A 24,298-nucleotide genomic window follows, 5' to 3' on the forward strand; every position below is an offset into this window, starting at 1 on the left:
TCATTCAAAATTGGTTCATATCATACACAATTAGACAATCCATCAAAAGTAAATTTTTAATTGCACTTTACTTACCAAACAAACGCAGTAATTAACACTTAAAGTATGAATATATTCTACACTTTCGATTTCAATGCACACGACTGATCGACTCACCTGTGATCATAAAATACACCTTTATTTTGGGCAAGACACACGAAAAAACTATCTCTATGGGTGCTCAGAAACACAAAGAAGGGGATTGTATTGAATCTTTAACATTTTTTTGTGACAGAGAAGAGAAAAGTGCATACAAACAGACAAAACCATATTTGGCTTCGTATGCAGTAGAGGGTTAAACATTTATTATATTGTATTTACGTGTTAATACCTTAATTTCACAATTAGGATTGTTTTCGAAATCGAAATCCCGGAAAATTATATAAAGTGAAAAATTTTGCTCAAATTTTTCATTTTATATAATATATAATTTAATATAATTTTTCGGGGTTTCGGGATCCCATTCGGGATTTTGAATTTTCGGGATTCTGGGTTTTCGGGATTTTGAATTTTCGGGATTTTGGGTTTACTAGATTTTGACCATAACCCAAAATTGATTTTTTGCATTCTATTGTTGCCAACTTTGTTTTAGATAACAATAAAAAAAATATAGGTATGAAATAATAAAAAGTTACAATGTCCAATATATTATTTTTTCGTGGAATCAAAATATACCTACTCTTCTAATATTATTTATTTTGAATCTTTATTTGTTTGTTTAAACAATCCAATGTATTGAAAATACTTCTTTGACCAAATGTATTTCTTAGACATCCTTAAAAAAAAAACTATCAAATTTAAATATGCAAATAGTAAATTTAAAACCACAACACATCCAAAAGGGATGCTCTTCCAGATTAAATCCAATCAACAATCCCCAACCATCATCAAACCACCACTCGAATGTCAAATCCACCAAAGCTAACGCCAACGCATATTATTTATATAAACTTTCCATACAAACCACGTAATTTGTCATTTTGAAAACCTCCAACTATTTTCTGTCTGTCAATTCAAAATCATCAGACATTCCACGACCGCACCTGACACAACCGCACGACCGAAATTTGCGTTCGTCTGCATATATTTACCCAAAATATCAAACAACATACTTTTTGGGGAGGTTGTCAGTACTACGAAACACAAAAAAAAAAAGGCAAAAAGTTTTTGAACCACCCTTCGTCCGAACCATAACCCATCCTCTCAAAATTTAATATATTGTCTTATCTATATACGCAAAGGGATGCGGATGGTTTATGCTGCTGCTCCTGCTGCTGCTCCTTGAATCCCTTAATTTAAATAGTAATTAAATATTAAAATTACAAGCAAAAGTCTTTGATTAAATGTTAAGCCCGAGAGCACACTTTCCTGCTCTATGCAAATAATATCCCCATCTCCCATGGGCCATCTCAGGGGGTGGCTTTTCCTGAGATGTTCTTGAAATCTGCTTAAAACTTTCAAATTGCTACTTAAGCTTCTCACAGACCCAGAAGAAGAACAAGAACAAGAAGTAAGAGTTGAGTGAAGAAAATGTGACTCGCAAGGAGTAAAATAGGTATGGCAGAGTTAGGTAAAGAGATGACGATGACGACGAAGAATACTTTACCGGAGACGAGAAAAACGAAGCCGTGTGTCTTTCCACAGCTGCCGTTGTAGCTGTCAACATGCGAAGGCATTTGACGGCAAACTTTATGCCACTGCTGTGCTTCCACCTTCAAAATAACCCTATGAAACTGTGTTGCCAGCTTAGCCGCAAAGTTTCCCCAAGTACCAAGCAAAAATAAGAAAGGAAACTTCTGGTGGTTTCGTCAAACAGGTGTTGCAGTATATACTCGATTCGTGTACATAAATACAACTTCGAGAAGGGTTACTATCGATGATGGTGAAATGGCGGAATTTTAGGTTGCACAGCTCGAGCCCTCTCTGTGCTGTAATGCTCTTCTGTGTTGACATTTATCTTCGTTTTTTTGTTTTGACTTGGTTTGGGGTACTCCAAAGGTGACAGGGGTGCTGTTTCATCCAATTAAATATTTCATTCAACCGTAATGGAGTGTTAATGCCAAAGACAATGCTCGTATGGCATACAGAATGTTGTGTTGTAATATGTGGCAACCATCAGAGTTTCAACGTGAACCAGCGAGCGATCGCAACATTAAAACAAAAGAAACAAGGAAATTTTTGCTTTAGCACGACACAATGATAGCAGAGACAAGCTATACATTGTGGGTGTTTGGATAAGAGATTGGGTGGGTACAGTGTGTTCGGCATCAAAATTTAGCCTGTTTCATCGAAGACTTCGAAAAATAGAGTTTTGCGAAATTGATTCAATCTCTTACTTTGTATTTCTTCATTTCCTATTTATCAATGAATGCAGACAAAGAAAATCTCAAACGAATTTTTGAACAAATTAGATGTGTATACCTAAATGTTGAATACCAATAAATCTTTAAATTGGACTTTACGAAGAAATTTTCTTTGCAGACTTGTCTCGGTGTTGCAACACAATGATAACGTCTTCAGAAAACAGGTTGTGTGCTTTTGTTTAAAATGAATACCTTTTTTTATTTTCTCATTATATTAATTTTTTTTATTTTAAAAGCTTACAAAAAAAAAATTATGCAATTTAAAAGCCAAGTATTTCTTCTTCAGAATAAAAGAGCAAAAAACAAAAACATTTATTTTTATGTTCTCACGCTATGGAATCAATTTTTTTGTTTGATAACCTATAAACAATTTTATACCATGTAAAAGCTTGTTATTTCACCTTTTATATGACGTATCAATCTCATTTTAAAGATGCTTACAAGAGAAGTTAGAATTTTTTAAAGTCAACCATGTCGAATTTCCACAACCACGGTACTTCCCACACTGGTGGCTGTTCGGGGGGCAACAGATCTCCACTGGTGTTTTGAGTTTTTTCGCAAGTTTCTTGATTTAACATTGTGTAGCTTGTAGTAAGTCTACCGTTATGTGTGATATACCAAATGAGAGGTAATTGTATCAGGAATCAGGATGCTTATAAAAGTTTAATAAAATTTCTATCTGCTCTTGGTCAAAAGTTATAACCTGTTGAATTTTAAAATTTTATTTTACCGTTATCTCAAAATTGTGTTTACGAAAATGATTGAAACTTCGCACACATATAGTCGTGGTCATGGTCTATCATTACTTCATATATTTTATTAATGTATCTATAAAAAAAAAGATCAAAATAAAAAACGATGAAAATCGGTTAGAAACGGTGTTTTTTTAAAACTTGTTTCTTCCGTTATTCAGTCAAAACTCACTAAACGATTCCAAGTTTTTGCACATGTATGCATAGGGCCTACATGTCCTATAAGTTTGAGCGCTCCAAAAAAAGCTAAAAATCAAAAATTACTTAAAAATACCCCTAAAAAACAACGTGTTTTTCAAAAATTCATATTTCGAAACGCAAAGTGTTGGAAAAAAAATCCGTATCAGACGCCTATTTTTTCCCCTCAATTTTCCCTACCCAAAATCATCATTTTATCATAGCCCCAACACGTGTACAACATTCAAACAAAACGTTATAGCTTAGTTTAAAAATTTTTTAGAATTTTTTCTTAAATACAGTTATTCTTAAATTAGTCTCATCTATCTATAGCAAACAAAATCAACTCTCTACAACTTTGCGTTTAGATTTTAGCTCAAATTTCATCTTTCCGTTTTACTCCTGTTTACCCTATTAAATGACGGAATTTTTAAAAATCCTTCATTTGGATTTAGCTTTAAGTTATTATCTTTCAAATAAGCTATAGAAGATTTTTGTATCTCTAATAGTTTTTTTCTAATTTTTAATTGAAATTTTTTGCCGCACTGCGAAAGTTTGAGAGTGTAACGTTAGAAAATGGCGTCACTTTTTTGTGTTGGCTGCCATGGTTCATCTATTTATAAGACGTTATCACGTCAAAATGTTTTGACTTTAAATTTATTTGGAATAGCACGATTTGGACTGTTTTCTTATCCTGATGAAGACCCAATATTTAAACAGTTGCTAAAGACCATTTTGAAGTTGAGTATGGCTTTTTTTGAAAACCTTTGTAAAAAGTTATTTTGGATTTGAGTTTTGCTGTTGGTTCTGTTTTTTTTTTAATTTTTTTGGATTAGTTTTTTGATTACACGAAATCGTTTGAAGTATATTATTCTCAAAAAAAATGTCCAATTGCTGATTTTTGTTTGTTGACTTCGGTTGTGAGGTAATCACAAATAGTCTGTTCGAAACCATTGCGTTTTTCAGCTACCATAGGTTGGTATATTGCCTGTGAATGGAATGTAGGTACAGAATAGCTTTTAAAGGGGAAAGAAACATACTCGTAATAAAATTTCTTATATGTATATTTTCAAAAATTCAATAAGGTTTCAAGAACCTTCCAATTTTAATTTGTTTTGTTTTTTTTTTTGTCTAGTTTCCCATTAAAAAAGTTAAGTACAAAAGACTTAATTAAACTTTTAAGCTACCAGCGAGCGTTAGAAATTCTTCAATAATAAAAGTTGTTTATTTCAGAAACCTTCATACACTGAAGTTGATCATTTGACCCCAACAAAAAATATTCCGCATATAAAGATGGGACACCCTAACGAAAACAGTTTGTATTGATTATTACAATATTCGCAAATACAAATAAAAAACGAAGGTCTACTATTTTATTCCGTCAAGAGTAAAACATTATCGTTTTCAAGTAAAAAAAAAATGTTACTCATACACCACAGTGACCGTGTACTTTTAAACTCTAACAATTATTAAAAAGAATGTAACGGTTATCAGATTAAGCAATTAAATATTAACTTCAAACCTTATTCATGCGAAATTAAAGGAATTATAAAATATTGCTAGGCTCATCAGTTCCTTTGTGTTAAGTGCTGTTCAAAAATATAAAACATGAAATAAAAAAAAAAAAATGATTTCTTAATTTTCTATACAAATTCAGTAATGCTCTCCATAGAGAATTTCTGTGAGCATTTAAAAACAAACTTTTTATTTGTGTAAGTAAGTAAGTAAGTAAGTAAGTAATTGTTTTATTGAAATTCATGAGTAACAATTTTTGATTAAAAATATTTGAATATAAGGTTATCTTATCTTATTTGAAAATATATATATATTAATTAATTAAAGTAGTTTAACATAAAACATTTATTTTGCATCAATGACTCGGTTGAGTCGTCTGTTGCGATTAAATATCCATTAGATAGTTCTTTATGTTAGGGGGTATGATTGCTGCTGCTGATGTTGTTTTTGCAGGTGTTGTTGTTGTTTTTTTTGTATTACTGTTGGTGTTGTTATTGTTGAAGTTGGTGTTGGTGTTAGTTTTAGTGGTGATGTTGGTGTTGTTGTTGGTGTTGGTGTTGATGTTGTTGTTGATGTTGGTGTTGTTGATGTTGATGTTGGTGTAGGTGTAGGTGTAGGTGTTGATGTTGATGTTGGTGTGGGTGTTGGTGTTGGTGTTGATGTCGGTGTTGGTGTTGGTGTTGGTGTTGGTGTTGGTGTTGGTGTTGGTGTTGGTGTTGATGTTGATGTTGGTGTTGGTGTTGGTGTTGATGTTGATGTTGATGTTGATGTTGATGTTGTTGTTGATGTTGATGTTGATGTTGATGTTGATGTTGATGTTGATGTTGATGTTGATGTTGACGTTGATGTTGATGTTGATGTTGATGTTGATGTTGATGTTGATGTTGATGTTGGTGTAGGTGTAGGTGTTGATGTGGGTGTTGGGGTTGGTGTGGATGTTGGTGTTGGTGTTGATGTTGGTGTTGATGTTGGTGTTGGTGTTGATATCGGTGTTGGTGTTGGTGTTGGTGTTGATGTCGGTGTTGGTGTTGTTGTTGATGTTGGTGTAGGTGTAGGTGTTGATGTTGGTATGGGTGTTGGTGTTGTGTTGGGGTTGGTGTGGATGTTGGTGTTGGTGTTGATGTTGTAGGTGTTGATGTTGGTGTGGGTGTTGGTGTTGGAGTTGGTGTGGATGTTGGTGTTGATGTTGGTGTTGGTGTTGGTGTTGATGTCGGTGTTGGTGTTGGTGTGGATGTTGGTGTTGATGTTGGTGTTGATGTTGGTGTGGATGTTGGTGTTGGTGTTGATGTTGGTGTGGGTGTTGGTGTTGGTGTTGATGTTGGTGTTGGTGTTGGTGTTGGTGTTGGTGTTGGTGTTGGTGTTGGTGTTGGTGTTGGTGTTGGTGTTGGTGTTGGTGTTGGTGTTGGTGTTGGTGTTGGTGTTGGTGTTGGTGTTGGTGTTGGTGTTGGTGTTGGTGTTGATGTCGGTGTTGGTGTGGATGTTGGTGTTGGTGTTGATGTTGGTGTAGGTGTTGATGTTGGTGTGGGTGTTGGTGTTGGTGTTGGTGTTGGTGTTGGTGTTGATGTCGGTGTTGGTGTTGGTGTGGATGTTGGTGTTGATGTTGATGTTGGTGTGGATGTTGGTGTTGGTGTTGATGTTGGTGTGGGTGTTGGTGTTGGTGTTGATGTTGGTGTTGGTGTTGGTGTTGGTGTTGATGTCGGTGTTGGTGTGGAAGTTGGTGTTGATGTTGGTGTTGGTGTTGGTGTTGATGTCGGTGTTGGTGTTGGTGTTGGTGTTGATGTTGATATTGATGTTGGTGTAGGTGTTGGTGTGGGTGTTGGTGTTGGTGTTGATGTCGGTGTCGGTGTTGGTGTTGGTATTGGTGTTGTCGATGATGTTGGTGATGATGCTTGTGTTGATGTCGGTGCTGGTGTTGGTGTTGAAGTTGGTGTTGGGGTTGGTGTGGATGTTGGTGTTGATATTGGTGTTGACGATGATGTTGGTGTTGATGTCGGTATCGGTGTCGGTTCTGGTGTTGGGGTTGTTGTTGGGTTGATGTCGGTGTTGGTGTTGATGTCGGTGTTGGTGTTGGTGTTGGTATTGGTGTTGTCGATGATGTTGATGTTGAATTTTTGTGTTGATGTTGATGTCGGTGTTGGTGTTTATGTTATTGCTGTTGTTGGGGTTGTTGTTTTTCTGTTGTTGTTCTAGCCATTGTATTCTCTTACTAATTCGGCGCGATATTTAATAGCTAGAGAGAGGTACTTTATGAGTGAGTTCCAGTTTCCTTCGCCATTCAGAATATTCACCATGTTTTCCGTACTGAGTTCTCTTGCACCAAAGTATAATATGCGTAGTTCTTTCAATACAGGACACACTCCAAAAAAGTGGATAAATGTTTCGTCTTCTCGCATATTACATAAAGTACACTGAGTATTTCTGTTATTTGATGGAAATGTACCGTTCAAGTAAAATAGTCCCCCTCTTGCCTTAAAAATCCATCCTATTTTGGATGAGATATTTTCGTCCTGAATATATCTACTTCCTTCAGTGTAGTTAAGGATATTATACACTCCATGTGACGTTGACGCCTGCGCTCTTTGAAGTGCCACACTCCATTCTCTTTCCATTATTTGGTTGTCAGCCAAATCTATTACATTTTGGAATAGTCTACTATTTCCGACAACCTCCTGGATATGCCTTCCTTCTAATAAATTAGTCCATTGTGTGGCCCAGTATATGTTTTTAGACACTACTATATTAGCTAATATATGCGGGAGACGGTTCTCGTCGTATAGACAGAGAATTTTCTTAATGTAGCACATGTGACATTTCATTGTGTAAATGAAAAGAGGTTTTAACCTTAGTTCCAGTACGAGCATGTAGTTTGGGGTTGACGTTGGTACTTTCATTATTTTTTTTAGGAAATATCGTTGGACCTTTTCCATTTCGTCATACTCCTGATGTCCCCAGGCCTGTGCACCATATCCCAGAATTGACCTTGCTACTGCGTTGAAGAGTTCGAGTTTTGACGAATTACTAATATCCTTTTTCGAAACAAAAGATTTTTTTTTATTTGTGTAGAACACATAAATATTCATGGTCATGAAGTATTGCTATCTAAAATTTAGTAAAATGGTCTAATAAAATCGAGTGGGTGAAGTTGGCCCCCTCTCTTTTGCTATTTTTTAAAGTTTTGGTCTTCTAAGTACAATATTTAGGTCAAAAACGGGTCATTTTACAAAACAACTTAAATTAACTATTTTTATTCTTATATTTAAGCTTGGACAAGTTTGAAAGAATTTTTTTTTTAACTTTTTATATTCAAAAATTTAATTTTGATATTTAAAATTTTAAAATGAGAAAGTTTTTTTTTTGAAAAAAATTTCGAAAAATAGGTATATCTTTAAAAATACAAGTTTTACGACTTCAATTTTTTGGAACAATATTTAAAACACTTTTTTAAAGTTGAACAAATATAAAACGTTAGAAAAATCAAAAGATGGGGGGGGGGGGCTAGAAGTCTTTGTTTTTGGAACCTTACCTACGTAATAATTAAACTTAGAGGTCCAAAAATGTTCAAAATTGAAAGAAACAGCCTTTTAAGACTTGAACCACTTTTCAAAAATTAAATTTTCGAAAACAGAGTGGTAGGTCAAAAACGTTTTATTTTAAATGTTAAAAAAAATCGGAACAAATCGAAAACAAAGTTGAGTTTAAAAAAAATTGCAATTTCAATACAAAAAAAAAATTTACACACTCTTGGTTATTTGATGAAATACACTTTTCTTCCAGAGAAGACAAGTTTCATATATTGTAAAATTTGAAAAAGAATGTAGTTACGAAAAAATATGAACTAGCCTAGGTCATGCCAAACTGATAAACCTTACCTGCATTTATTTTTATTGAGCACATTTTTAATATAACTCTTTTTGTATGTGATAAACTCTAGTACTTTACGGGTTCCTTTTTTTCCTATTTTCAAATTTTGTCGTGATCAAACCAACAATACCCTTTCTTTCGCACCCAACTGTCACTTTTGGACACTCACAATGACTAAATAGTATTTACCATCTAGCACTTGCAATATAAATAGAAGATACTTATTTCCTTATATAATATTTCATCGGTTGGGGCTATTCCATTTTATCGTCACTACATCATTTTCCCGGGAACACTACAAAACTATAGAAAAAGCTCTCCCAATGAGCTGCGGCACATCGCATACTCTTATACAGGCCTGCCATCGCATTGCATCGCCAAACGGAATCTCTGTTGTGCATCAACGACTTCATAATATTTATACGAAAAGTTATTGCCAGCTATATCGTGAATCTAATCTAGAGCTCACCATCTTTAACTCGCGCTTAGGATCGGTCTTTTGTTCATTGTAAAGAGTCATTTTTCCTTGACGTTAGCTTGAGAGTGTGGAAAAGAAAAAGAGTTTCGAGTGTGAAAATACCATCGTTAAATATCTGCCGAGATATCACGCTTAAAAGCGGACAAAACAAAAAAAAAATTAGAAACTTCTCTCTCACTCTCTGGACCTTATAGCCAGCTTTGCGGCAGCGGAATGAGTGTCATCGAAGGTGTTGTTGTTGTTGTCGGTGTTAAGGCGACACAATAATAGCATCGAAAACGCGGAATTGTGTTCTGCCATGCCACGACACCCTAAGGTGACACTTTGCTCCTCCAAAACTCTTATACGACCAGGAGACACCTCGCTCGCTCATTGGAATGGGAAGTGTATATATAGAATGGATCGAGGAGTATACCATACATCGATTGACCATTATCTGTGGACAATCTGAAGCTATGATCTGACATAGTCTTTTAATTTTAACATCAGCGCAGCACACGCAAGAGACAGATCACAGATGCATAACACATTGTGTGGAGTGTTGGGAGAGTGTGTGGAGAAGCTTCTTCATGTCTTGGCTCTTCTGCTCCTGATGGCTGATGGAGATTTTATGTTAACCAAAAATAAAATGAAAAAAAAAACTGGGAATTTTTGGATATTTCCACAGCGGTCTTGTTCGAATAGTATAGAGCTGGTAAGGTGGAATACTATGTCCCAATACGGGCAAACACGATGACAACAACCTATGTGAGAGTGTGTTGTCATGTTCGATTTGGGGAATTTCATTTACTCGCACAGACTTTCCCTCGGTACGCGAGGCAGGAGATATCTTAATCCGTCATTTTGGGGTTATGTGGTTCGGTGGCGATATAAAGAGACTGGTGGGGGTGATGGTGGAAGTGAAGCTGGGAAAAATATTCCCGGAATCGTTGGAGGCCTCCTCCATGTGCTCATATATACGGGGTCAGACGACATAACACTCACACACCAACAAGGATTAGATTCGTTGTTCACCTGCTGTGCACAAAAAAGGTGTTAGACTTAACTCGAAATGGCACGGTTTTGGCAGGAGTGAGGAAGGGGTGATAGAAAGGGGACCTGTTAGAAGGTTATCATAGATCGAATTACATGCTCACACGAGTGTGTTGTGCTTAATTGAATAATGCTTTCAGGGAAGTGTCAAACATAATGCACTTAGGAAATCAAAGTGTTGCAGCACATTAAAAATGTTTTAAAATGTTGCAAAACAAACTCTGAGTATATAGTGAGAGGAAATACTTAAGATTTTGATGACGAAAGTTCAGTTACGTATAAGAAGAACGTGAGAAAATAAAAAAGGTAAAGTTGAAATGTGAAAAATTTGTAGGAAAACAAAAGTTTTTGAGAAACTATCTTAGAAATTTTGGTATTTAAATCTTCAACGCTTCATTCAGCTTGACAATGATACAAAATTCTGCTGTGGATTGAACATTTTTTACTCTACACCGAAAAAAAAAATTTGATAATAACATTTTTGAGTGACAAAAGTCGTCCAACAAGTAAAATATCAATTTTGATATTTTATCATATCATTTTGACATTTTTTTAATTTTAGGTGGATAGTGAAAATTTCACTTTGACAATTAAAATATCAATGATGACTAGATTTTACGTTTTAGTTTATTATAATGAAACCTACATAATTTCTATTTTCTTTCTTTTTTCAAAACATTACTGAAAGTGAATATTCTTTAAAAAAGAGTAAGGTGACCATATTTCTAGGAGCGAAACCCGGGACAGACAAAACATTCGTTGCATCGTTTTGAAAATATTGACTAAAAAAAATTATATTTTTTAAAATGACTTTCCATAATTATTAATAATTTTGAGGTCTAGATTTCTTAAATGGATTTAATGGAACATTTTCGTTGAAATCATTTAAGTCGTTCACAAGGAAGCCAAAATTGAAAAAAAAAAAACGGTTTTGTAATAAGTACTGTTGAAAATAACTTCTTTATAAAAATCGTGAGAGCTGATTTTTAACATTTTAATTTTATTGAAAAACGATTTTGAAGTTGTGTAATCTTTAATTCGACTTTTAACATGCCAATGTTTTGAAATTTAGCTGGGTTCTTAACTCTTCCATATAAGTTGTTCATTATTCGAAAAAATATTTTTCTAGAGTAGCTTTTTAAGCTAATGGTTTTATCCCCGGAAAATAAGAAAAACCAATCACTGTTTTCCTTGAAATGTAATTAAAATTTTGAATAAAAAAATCAGTGAATTTGCAAACACGGGACAATCACGGGTCAAATTTCAAAATACGGGACACTTATACGTAACGGGTTTCTTAAATAAAAACCCGGGACAAGCTATAGAAATACGGGACATACCCGGGTAAACCGGGACGGATGGTCATGGTCACCGTAATTATAGGTGATAAAATTGTTTTATTTTCTCCCAAACTATGTGAAGTAAAATCTTATTGCCGATCAAATTTTCTTAGTATATCATACATTTTACTTCGAAAAAACACAAAGCGCCTTTAACTTAGTACACATAAAGAATTTTTTATTTAATATTTTTCAACAATTTGGAATGAGAAATTGATATGAAAAAATGATAATAAAATATCACAAAAAATTTCCAAAATGTGACATTTAAATATCGTCGATTCAAAGGAAAAACTCACTAACTGCTATTCAAATCCTATGTAGTTAGTGAGTTTTTCCTTTGAACCGACGATATCATCCTGATAATATATTGTTTTAACATTTTAAATAGGTATCATAAAACACATTTTATAGAGCATTTTTGGCTGATATTTAAAAAATGTTAAATTGATATTGGTTTTTTTCAATGTACTATACTTAAGAAACGAAAAATGGCTAAATTTTCACTTGTCATTTTTGTATGTACCTACTGTTTTACCTAAAAGGTCTAATACGATAAAGTTAGAACGTGTTGCACTTTTTTTTTGTAAACTTATACTATTGACACATAGATCCGTTCTTCACACTGCGCTCCATCGTAGATTATGGTCCACATTGTCAAAATTTCTATCAACCAACTTAGCAGGTTTTCATTTAACCATAACAACGTAAACGTTCAAGATTTATTAGAGGAAGCGTCAGGCTAGAAAAATATAGGTTTCGCACAATGTTTCTTGAGTCGGAAATGAAAAGTAGTTACTTCATGTACCACCTTTTCTTAAATGTTGCTTTTATTTGGGGAGGTTTGTAATTTCTGAAAGAAATGTGCGAGAGTTCATAAATTGTGAATAAAAGTTGATCGATGGATTTATCTACCGTGCCTGAATGGGAATTAAAATGCATGCAAAAAATCCTAAGACAAATATGAGTCTAAGTAGAGTAATAGAGAATGGTTTTTCGATTATGTTAACCCAGTTATTTGTATCCGAATTTTCAACGTTAGAACGCTGAAAACACTTCTGTAGTCAAACTTGGTACATTACCACGTTTATTTTTGAAATTCACTACAGCACGTAAATTTATCCTGCAATATGCAAGGATTTCTCGAAACAACATTTGCAAATATTTTCAAACTTTTACAGACAAATTAAAATGAATTCGTAAGTGGTTGTGTAGATACACAGAGAAAAATATGACCCGCTAAAAACTAACAGATTGCCATATTGTTTTACCGTCCATACATTTCATAAGGAAATCTTATTAAAATCAACGATCAATAAGGTTTTTTTAAGGAGATTTCTTATTATTTTTATAGAGAAAATCTTATTAAAATTTGACTGAAAAGTTGATTTTTTTTGCAACTTAGCACTAGAACAAAAATCGCGATCAATATTTTCATGGCAGGTTGGTTCAGGTGGTAAGGTGGGCGACTAATGATTTGAAGTCTCCAGTTCGATTCCCAGCCTGGTCATCGTTTTTTTTATTTTTTTGCAGATTTTAAAACAATAAGGAAAACCCGATTGTTTTAATAAGGTTTCCTTCTTGGATGAAAACCATAGAGAAATCTTATTGTTTTTGTTCTATTTTATGTGGTCTATTTTTCTCTGTGTAGTATTGGATACGATTTATCAGCTGCACCCTTGATTTTACTAGTTTCGTCAGCAATTTACTAAACTTCAGCTGCGATTTACCAACTTCTGCTACAATTTAAAAGAATTTGCTACGATCACCTTTTTTATCAGCGATTTACCAATTTGGTTCCCGATATAGCAGTTTCAGGTGCAATATACTTAGGGTGACCATATTTCTGGAAGCCAAACCCGGGACACATAAAGAATTCATTGGATCGATCGTTTTGAAAATATTTTCAAAAAAATTTCAACTTTTTTTAAATGAGTTTTCATAGTTTTTCCTTATTTTGATATCAAGAACGATTTTTGGAGAGCATTTTTGTTGAAATTATTTAAGTCGTTTACGAAATCAAAAATCAAGAAAATGGTTTTATAATAATGTCTGTTAATAACTTCTAAAAAAATATTTTTTTACCTAATCAAAATCGGGAGAGCTGCTTTTTAACTTTTTAATTTTATTTTAAATGATTTTGAAATTGTATGATCTTTAACACAACAACATGTTCTTGAAAGTCTTGAAACTATTCTGGATTATTTACTCTGTCATATGTTGTTCTTTATTCAAATACATTTTTCCTGGTGTAGCAACCAGACAAACAGAAGCTGGAACTTAATAATTGACGAACATTTAAAAAAAAAACTACAGCCTAGTCTAGTACTCAAGTCAAAGCGTCGGAAAAAAGGGCCTCACCTTGCGCAGAGAGGCACTGTCAGTTTTTATTTCATGGATCGATAGGGGTATATTTAAAATGCTTAAACTCAATTTCTCACCACCTGATCATTCTTTTTAGCGGAGTTATTCACAAAAATGCATTTTTTGGGATATTTTACATCTAAGCTAATATCTTTGCTCCAGATTGTCGTAGACCAAAAAATAAACATACATTCTCTTCCTTATAATATTTTCTATCGTTGTATGTAATTTCATTGTATTTAAGTGAGTAAAAACAAAATGGCAGCCATTTAAATTCAAATTCTTGTTGTTAAAAAACACATTTTTGTCATTATTTCGAAAAAAGCTTATATCATGATTGACATTTTTCTAATCTATTTTGTAGCCCTATTCATGTCCTGCATTTAACAGAAAAAATCAGCTCTTTATCACCAAAGATGGCCGAGTAATTGATAAATGAACGCATGCAAAACCGGTGCGAAAACACCCAAAAATATCGTTTTTTGGGAATAACTCGGCTTCAGAATGTCCTACGACAAAAAATAAAGCTATTAATTGTTCGTTACAACATTTTCTATCGATTTGGTGCACATTATTTTTGTTGAAACAAATAAAAAATAAGTAATATTAAGTCAAAGACGTTTTTTTGTTTAGCAAACTCTTGCCTTATTATTTTGTAAACGGTGCAAGTATTGGCTAAAAAAATAAATTACTGGTGTAGTCCTTTAAATTATCTACAATTTAAAAAAAAAATTAGCTCTCTACGACCCACACGAGCCGAGTTATTATAATTTTACGAAAGCATCATTCCGTAAGAAAATTTAAAAAAATATCCCTTGTTTATTAGTCGAATAATAGTTCTCAGTGAGAGGGGTTGTTTTCATTTTTTCTTGTTATAAGAGGATTTGTCTCATGTTTTTCGTTGGGCATTTGGAACTTTTTTAAAAAATTAATTTAATGACTATAAAAGAGGATGAAGCTATAGAATTTTCTACACACGAACTTAGACACTTATGGAAGAATGACTGAGTGAATTTCTTTTCTTTGTGTTTGGAAGTAAAGACTCTATAATTGATTTTTCCAAGATACTTCGTAAACTACAATTTTGCCACTAAGAAGTCGTTTGATGGCTATACTCCTTTGTTATTTAGTGGATTTCCTACTCATTTTTTAGTACCTAACAAAATTTTTACTCAGTATTTTGTATCATTTTCTACGTAATATTAACAAAATTGAAGACAGTTTTCAGTGTCAAATCTTATATCTCACAATTCCCCCTTTTGTTACCAATGTGTTGACACAAACTCATCATCATTGTACTTCTGCCACAATTACTATCTAAGCCTTTCAACATAATTACCAATCTTTGGTGACTTTCGAAAATAATTTAATCCATTTAATCTTCGTTCGTCCCCCAAAAAACTTATATCTACCGCTCTTTTGCAAATTTTCCCCCACAATCAATGACACTGGTTTTAATCAACAACGAAAATGTTTTACTCTTCTTCGTCAAAATACTTTACCAACCCATTCGTCACATCATTAGCGTAACACGTGCGAACAGTTTTTCGAAAAGTAAAATCAATCCCTCTTCTCTGTGTCTATATCCTTAATATCCGCACGAAAAGACGAACAAAGACAGTATTTGTATATTTACACTATAAGAAAGTTAAATAATAGTCTCTTCTTTGTATAATGAAGGCGGTTCGTGAGAGGATTAGGCGAATAGAAAAGATTATTAATATTCTACTCAACAAAAATTTCAAAATTAGATTATAAAACTTCTCTGTTCATCAAGGTTAGATATTCCAAGTTAACATTAACAATATTCTACTGAAAATATTGGAGACTAGTTGAGAAGGTTCTTAACATTGAATGGCAAGAAAAAGACGTAAGATTGGTTAATCAAAACCGCAGAAATGAAAAAGGTCAACATTTAACAAGCTCAAGAGGACACATATATATTTCTAGAAGCCGACAAAATGTAAATTAAGAATTGATTCATAACGAAGTACCCATAGGTCTTGAAATGTTAAAAAATTAAATTTTTGTACTGTTTCTCATCAAAAATTCCTACTGAACTTTTCCATCCATGTCCTTATTTCACCTATAATTCAATTCATTGCAGCATGATAATGACTCAACACAAAAATTTGTTGAAAAGAACAATAATCTCATTCCTCCCAACTTTATCTTCGAATTCAATTAAATAACTGCTTCCGCCTTATTAACACCACATTAAGGATACTGTGAAAACTTTTAAACGTCCATTTAAAAGTTCTTTTCACCATTCTGATGGTTCCGGATGACCCACCCAAACTAAAAAGCATCATCACCTTTTCGAGTGGATATACCAACCATTTTCATTTTCTGTTCCGTAACACAATCTAAATTCAGAAGCAGAAGCTAAAGCTAAAAAAAACTATGTGAATACTTTGTAACACCATCTAAAGCGATTCCACCTTCGGGCCAACACCATATAACAACGTATAAGGTTCTCTAAAAATAATTATTCACACATGCAAGCAATTAGTTCTCATTTCAACACTCACACACATACACAATTACAGACTTGAAAGTTGAAGTTCTATAGTAAATTCCATAACTGCTTTTTAGAAATCCTGGGGTCATCTTGATTCCGATGACCGCACAAACCATGACCAGACCACTCAAACCGCTGCTGCCTGTACGGACTGTTGTTTGACCCTTTCGACCATTTGCACATATTAAAACCATATTTGCAACATTACGCTTGCTTACCCTTAATTGAACACACATCCCCCATATATACAGCCGGGGCTAGAGGACACCCTTTAAAATTTCTGTGATGGTACCGTTTGCTGTGGTGTAGTTTTTTGGGCGCCATTCTCTAACAGGGCTAAACTACTGATGCGTCTGTAGGGAGATATGCACAAGTAGCAACGAGCTCATTAAGCCCCCGAGGAAAGACTGCAAACAGGACAAGAACAGCATCAGCTCATCCAAACCACTTCCTTAGCCTCCAAAGTGAAGAGAGTGCTACCGAAGAGCACTATAAACCAACTTCATGGTCAGGTTTCCTTTCGGCGCATTAGATCATACCAGAGAAGAGGGTTTTAACCATATGGAAGCTGAGAAGACACAGAAGGAAAAAAAAAAAAACATCTGTGCCAGAGATATGCACACTGAAGCCCCGCAGCTGTTGATGATTCTCTCACACCCTAGGGAACCACATATTTTTCGACAGTAGTTACATTTAAATTGTTTGTCTGGTCCCTCGACCGCATCCTGAATTTAGGATGGATAAAATGGACAAAAACCGGACCAGACTGGACCGAAACCAAAACCCAACTCCGGACCGGAGCATTCTTGCAATAATGGCGAATAATCAAACAGAACAGATATAATTTTGTCCACACATCAGTAGTTGTTGTCCGCCGCCTGTCCAGTGTCCGCCATCTCCATTTGGCTGGGTCCCGTTAGCATAGTCTACGAATACAGATTCGGGCCATAAGTATTAAGTACCCTAGATTGAATGCATTTTTGCCCCCCCTTCCTTGTCCATATAAAGTCTCGGAGTATATTTGCATAGGACAGACATGTTTTCTACTTCAACTCTATCATGACCACCCTCTACCAGAATGATGAGAGAAAAACCATCACAAACGGCAAAGAGACGATAGAGGAATTTGAATTGTTCACCCGTTGACTTTCATAACTTTTTGGAGAAATTGCCAATTCAACCCCGATGTTGCCGGGAGGCTTCAATTCAACTCTCCGGAATTTCCAGACGAACCAATGTTCTGGCACTATCAATACTTGTTTTGTCCGTTAGAAGTTGTTCAATGTTGTCAGTGAGAGAGAGAGAGAGACTATATATATAGCAACTTCTGTACTGTTTGGTAGTGCATTTGCTGTTCACTTTTTTTTGTTTCTAGTTTTTTGTTGTACTTTTTTTTTTAGAATGTTTTGGTACGTGCTAGTCCTGATGTCTGTCTCTGTGCATTCTGTACTAAATGCGCAACAAGACAAAGTTTTTGGATTAGGAAAACAGGCAACGATTGTGTGCAAAAGGTACACACACACACAATATTGTCAATTTTTTGGAAACACTGTGTGTGTGTTTCTATCAAGTTGAGGATCTAAACTGAGCTACCATTGTGTTTTGTCTGTGGAATGTTCTTTTTGGTAAAAGGACTTTTTAGATTTGTTTTTTTTTTTGGTGAAATGTTCAGAATGAATTAATAGTTTAAAGCAACTAGGAGACGGGTGAAAAAATTTGGCGAATTCTCTGCCAGAGAACAACTCTAACTGATTTAGTGGTATTGCCTTTAAAATGCACAGAAACAACTAGGTACTCAAAATTGTTCAGTCTTTTCTGACAAAAGCATCTCCTTTATAATCAACAAAAAAGATGAAAATAAAAATGAAAGTTGAGTGTTACTTACAGGTATTAATTGGCTTTTGAATTTCTCCCAGAACCATTAGTTCAGTTTTAGTGATTGTTTTGGTGCGTTGCACTAAAATGTTGACATCGTCTAAGAACTCAAAGTCCGAAGATGAATTTGGTGTCGAGTGATTTTCGAAGTAGTCGGCATAGACCTTCGCTTTATCTATGCTAGGCGTTGTGACGACACACTATCACTGTTGATGTTAAATGTTTCAGGACCTTGCTTGATTGCTTGGAGTCCTTCCTAGACCTATTAGTATTTTTGAAGACAGGGTGCCCCGGATTTTCTCTATTTAAATATCCTGAAAAAACCTTCTTAATCGTTGATTTTAATAAGATGTCCTTATAAAATATATGGACAGTAAAACAATAAGGTTATCTGTTAGTTTTTAGGGGGTCATATTTTTCTCTATGTGTTAATGATAATTTCTTTGTTAATGATAGTGGCAGAAATTTGTGAAAGGTCTTTATTATTAGAAAAAATGTTATTCTTCGTAAATCTATTTAAAAACTTTTAATATCATTTTTGCTTGTTCAAATATAAATTTTTTAAGCTGCGTTCATTTTTTCTTGCCCATCATGACAATTTTTTCACTTTGGGGCCAATTTTCCTCAAGAAATGTGTGATAAACTTATATATTTAGAAAACAATAATAATGAAAAAAGAGTAATTAGAAAGAAATCTCATACATTTCATGATATTTTGGCAAATAAGCACCAAGTAAAAATGTGTTTTTGACGTGATAACGTCTTATAAATCGATGAACCATGGCAGCCACCATGAAAAAGTGACGCCATTTTCTAACGTTCCACTTGAAATTTTTAGCAGTGCGGCAAAAATTTCAATTAAAAATTAAAAATAAACTATTAGAGATACAAAAATCTTCTATAGCTTATTTGAAAGATTATAACCTAAAGTTAAATAAATTTGAAGGAAACAAAATTTCAAAAAAATGTAAAGAGTTGAATTTTTTTTTTAATCAATAGATAAATTTATTGCAAGACTGACTGAATCCTAAAAAATTTCAAAAACCAAGCTATCAAAAGTTTTCTATAACTAAAACATGAGGTAGACCTTTGACAAAGTAGTGATTTTAGGTAGGGGAATCTTTTTTTTGACAATTTGAAAAACGTCATTCAAAAGATAATGAAAAAAAAGTTAGGGTTTTCATACGGATTTTTTTTTTAAGTTATTGCGTTTCGAAATATGAACTTTTGAAAAACACCTACTAATTTTGGGGTATTCTTGGGTGAGTTTTTATTTTTATTAAATTTTTTGTAGCATTCAAAAAATCTCAAGCTTATAGAACATGTGTAGTTAATGCGCACACATGTGCGAAAAATTGGTATTTCAAAATGGTTTTTGACCGAATAACGGGAAAAAACAAGTTTTTTGACCTTTTTTAACCGTTTTTTATTTTTATCTTTTTTTCTTCAACAGATAAATAAATGACAGATAAATAGATTAATGTATACTGTTGATAGATAATAGACAGGACTCTACCTGTGTAAAATTTCAATCCATTTTGTAATCCCAATTTTGCACAGAGAAAAATATGACCCGCTAAAAACTAACAGATTGCCATATTGTTTTACCGTCCATACATTTCATAAGGAAATCTTATTAAAATCAACGATTAATAAGGTTTTTTTAAGGAGATTTCTTATTATTTTTATAGAGAAAATCTTATTAAAATTTGACTGAAAAGTTGATTTTTTTTGCAACTTAGCACTAGAACAAAAATCGCGATCAATATTTTCATGGCAGGTTGGTTCAGGTGGTAAGGTGGGCGACTAATGATTTGAAGTCTCCAGTTCGATTCCCAGCCTGGTCATCGTTTTTTTTATTTTTTTGCAGATTTTAAAACAATAAGGAAAACCCGATTGTTTTAATAAGGTTTCCTTCTTGGATGAAAACCATAGAGAAATCTTATTGTTTTTGTTCTATTTTATGTGGTCTATTTTTCTCTGTGTAGTATTGGATACGATTTATCAGCTGCACCCTTGATTTTACTAGTTTCGTCAGCAATTTACTAAACTTCAGCTGCGATTTACCAACTTCTGCTACAATTTAAAAGAATTTGCTACGATCACCTTTTTTATCAGCGATTTACCAATTTGGTTCCCGATATAGCAGTTTCAGGTGCAATATACTTAGGGTGACCATATTTCTGGAAGCCAAACCCGGGACACATAAAGAATTCATTGGATCGATCGTTTTGAAAATATTTTCAAAAAAATTTCAACTTTTTTTAAATGAGTTTTCATAGTTTTTCCTTATTTTGATATCAAGAACGATTTTTGGAGAGCATTTTTGTTGAAATTATTTAAGTCGTTTACGAAATCAAAAATCAAGAAAATGGTTTTATAATAATGTCTGTTAATAACTTCTAAAAAAATATTTTTTTACCTAATCAAAATCGGGAGAGCTGCTTTTTAACTTTTTAATTTTATTTTAAATGATTTTGAAATTGTATGATCTTTAACACAACAACATGTTCTTGAAAGTCTTGAAACTATTCTGGATTATTTACTCTGTCATATGTTGTTCTTTATTCAAATACATTTTTCCTGGTGTAGCAACCAGACAAACAGAAGCTGGAACTTAATAATTGACGAACATTTAAAAAAAAAACTACAGCCTAGTCTAGTACTCAAGTCAAAGCGTCGGAAAAAAGGGCCTCACCTTGCGCAGAGAGGCACTGTCAGTTTTTATTTCATGGATCGATAGGGGTATATTTAAAATGCTTAAACTCAATTTCTCACCACCTGATCATTCTTTTTAGCGGAGTTATTCACAAAAATGCATTTTTTGGGATATTTTACATCTAAGCTAATATCTTTGCTCCAGATTGTCGTAGACCAAAAAATAAACATACATTCTCTTCCTTATAATATTTTCTATCGTTGTATGTAATTTCATTGTATTTAAGTGAGTAAAAACAAAATGGCAGCCATTTAAATTCAAATTCTTGTTGTTAAAAAACACATTTTTGTCATTATTTCGAAAAAAGCTTATATCATGATTGACATTTTTCTAATCTATTTTGTAGCCCTATTCATGTCCTGCATTTAACAGAAAAAATCAGCTCTTTATCACCAAAGATGGCCGAGTAATTGATAAATGAACGCATGCAAAACCGGTGCGAAAACACCCAAAAATATCGTTTTTTGGGAATAACTCGGCTTCAGAATGTCCTACGACAAAAAATAAAGCTATTAATTGTTCGTTACAACATTTTCTATCGATTTGGTGCACATTATTTTTGTTGAAACAAATAAAAAATAAGTAATATTAAGTCAAAGACGTTTTTTTGTTTAGCAAACTCTTGCCTTATTATTTTGTAAACGGTGCAAGTATTGGCTAAAAAAATAAATTACTGGTGTAGTCCTTTAAATTATCTACAATTTAAAAAAAAAATTAGCTCTCTACGACCCACACGAGCCGAGTTATTATAATTTTACGAAAGCATCATTCCGTAAGAAAATTTAAAAAAATATCCCTTGTTTATTAGTCGAATAATAGTTCTCAGTGAGAGGGGTTGTTTTCATTTTTTCTTGTTATAAGAGGATTTGTCTCATGTTTTTCGTTGGGCATTTGGAACTTTTTTAAAAAATTAATTTAATGACTATAAAAGAGGATGAAGCTATAGAATTTTCTACACACGAACTTAGACACTTATGGAAGAATGACTGAGTGAATTTCTTTTCTTTGTGTTTGGAAGTAAAGACTCTATAATTGATTTTTCCAAGATACTTCGTAAACTACAATTTTGCCACTAAGAAGTCGTTTGATGGCTATACTCCTTTGTTATTTAGTGGATTTCCTACTCATTTTTTAGTACCTAACAAAATTTTTACTCAGTATTTTGTATCATTTTCTACGTAATATTAACAAAATTGAAGACAGTTTTCAGTGTCAAATCTTATATCTCACAATTCCCCCTTTTGTTACCAATGTGTTGACACAAACTCATCATCATTGTACTTCTGCCACAATTACTATCTAAGCCTTTCAACATAATTACCAATCTTTGGTGACTTTCGAAAATAATTTAATCCATTTAATCTTCGTTCGTCCCCCAAAAAACTTATATCTACCGCTCTTTTGCAAATTTTCCCCCACAATCAATGACACTGGTTTTAATCAACAACGAAAATGTTTTACTCTTCTTCGTCAAAATACTTTACCAACCCATTCGTCACATCATTAGCGTAACACGTGCGAACAGTTTTTCGAAAAGTAAAATCAATCCCTCTTCTCTGTGTCTATATCCTTAATATCCGCACGAAAAGACGAACAAAGACAGTATTTGTATATTTACACTATAAGAAAGTTAAATAATAGTCTCTTCTTTGTATAATGAAGGCGGTTCGTGAGAGGATTAGGCGAATAGAAAAGATTATTAATATTCTACTCAACAAAAATTTCAAAATTAGATTATAAAACTTCTCTGTTCATCAAGGTTAGATATTCCAAGTTAACATTAACAATATTCTACTGAAAATATTGGAGACTAGTTGAGAAGGTTCTTAACATTGAATGGCAAGAAAAAGACGTAAGATTGGTTAATCAAAACCGCAGAAATGAAAAAGGTCAACATTTAACAAGCTCAAGAGGACACATATATATTTCTAGAAGCCGACAAAATGTAAATTAAGAATTGATTCATAACGAAGTACCCATAGGTCTTGAAATGTTAAAAAATTAAATTTTTGTACTGTTTCTCATCAAAAATTCCTACTGAACTTTTCCATCCATGTCCTTATTTCACCTATAATTCAATTCATTGCAGCATGATAATGACTCAACACAAAAATTTGTTGAAAAGAACAATAATCTCATTCCTCCCAACTTTATCTTCGAATTCAATTAAATAACTGCTTCCGCCTTATTAACACCACATTAAGGATACTGTGAAAACTTTTAAACGTCCATTTAAAAGTTCTTTTCACCATTCTGATGGTTCCGGATGACCCACCCAAACTAAAAAGCATCATCACCTTTTCGAGTGGATATACCAACCATTTTCATTTTCTGTTCCGTAACACAATCTAAATTCAGAAGCAGAAGCTAAAGCTAAAAAAAACTATGTGAATACTTTGTAACACCATCTAAAGCGATTCCACCTTCGGGCCAACACCATATAACAACGTATAAGGTTCTCTAAAAATAATTATTCACACATGCAAGCAATTAGTTCTCATTTCAACACTCACACACATACACAATTACAGACTTGAAAGTTGAAGTTCTATAGTAAATTCCATAACTGCTTTTTAGAAATCCTGGGGTCATCTTGATTCCGATGACCGCACAAACCATGACCAGACCACTCAAACCGCTGCTGCCTGTACGGACTGTTGTTTGACCCTTTCGACCATTTGCACATATTAAAACCATATTTGCAACATTACGCTTGCTTACCCTTAATTGAACACACATCCCCCATATATACAGCCGGGGCTAGAGGACACCCTTTAAAATTTCTGTGATGGTACCGTTTGCTGTGGTGTAGTTTTTTGGGCGCCATTCTCTAACAGGGCTAAACTACTGATGCGTCTGTAGGGAGATATGCACAAGTAGCAACGAGCTCATTAAGCCCCCGAGGAAAGACTGCAAACAGGACAAGAACAGCATCAGCTCATCCAAACCACTTCCTTAGCCTCCAAAGTGAAGAGAGTGCTACCGAAGAGCACTATAAACCAACTTCATGGTCAGGTTTCCTTTCGGCGCATTAGATCATACCAGAGAAGAGGGTTTTAACCATATGGAAGCTGAGAAGACACAGAAGGAAAAAAAAAAAAACATCTGTGCCAGAGATATGCACACTGAAGCCCCGCAGCTGTTGATGATTCTCTCACACCCTAGGGAACCACATATTTTTCGACAGTAGTTACATTTAAATTGTTTGTCTGGTCCCTCGACCGCATCCTGAATTTAGGATGGATAAAATGGACAAAAACCG

Source organism: Episyrphus balteatus, chromosome 2 (genome assembly GCF_945859705.1).
Source record: "Episyrphus balteatus chromosome 2, idEpiBalt1.1, whole genome shotgun sequence".
Classification (NCBI taxonomy): domain Eukaryota; kingdom Metazoa; phylum Arthropoda; class Insecta; order Diptera; family Syrphidae; genus Episyrphus; species Episyrphus balteatus.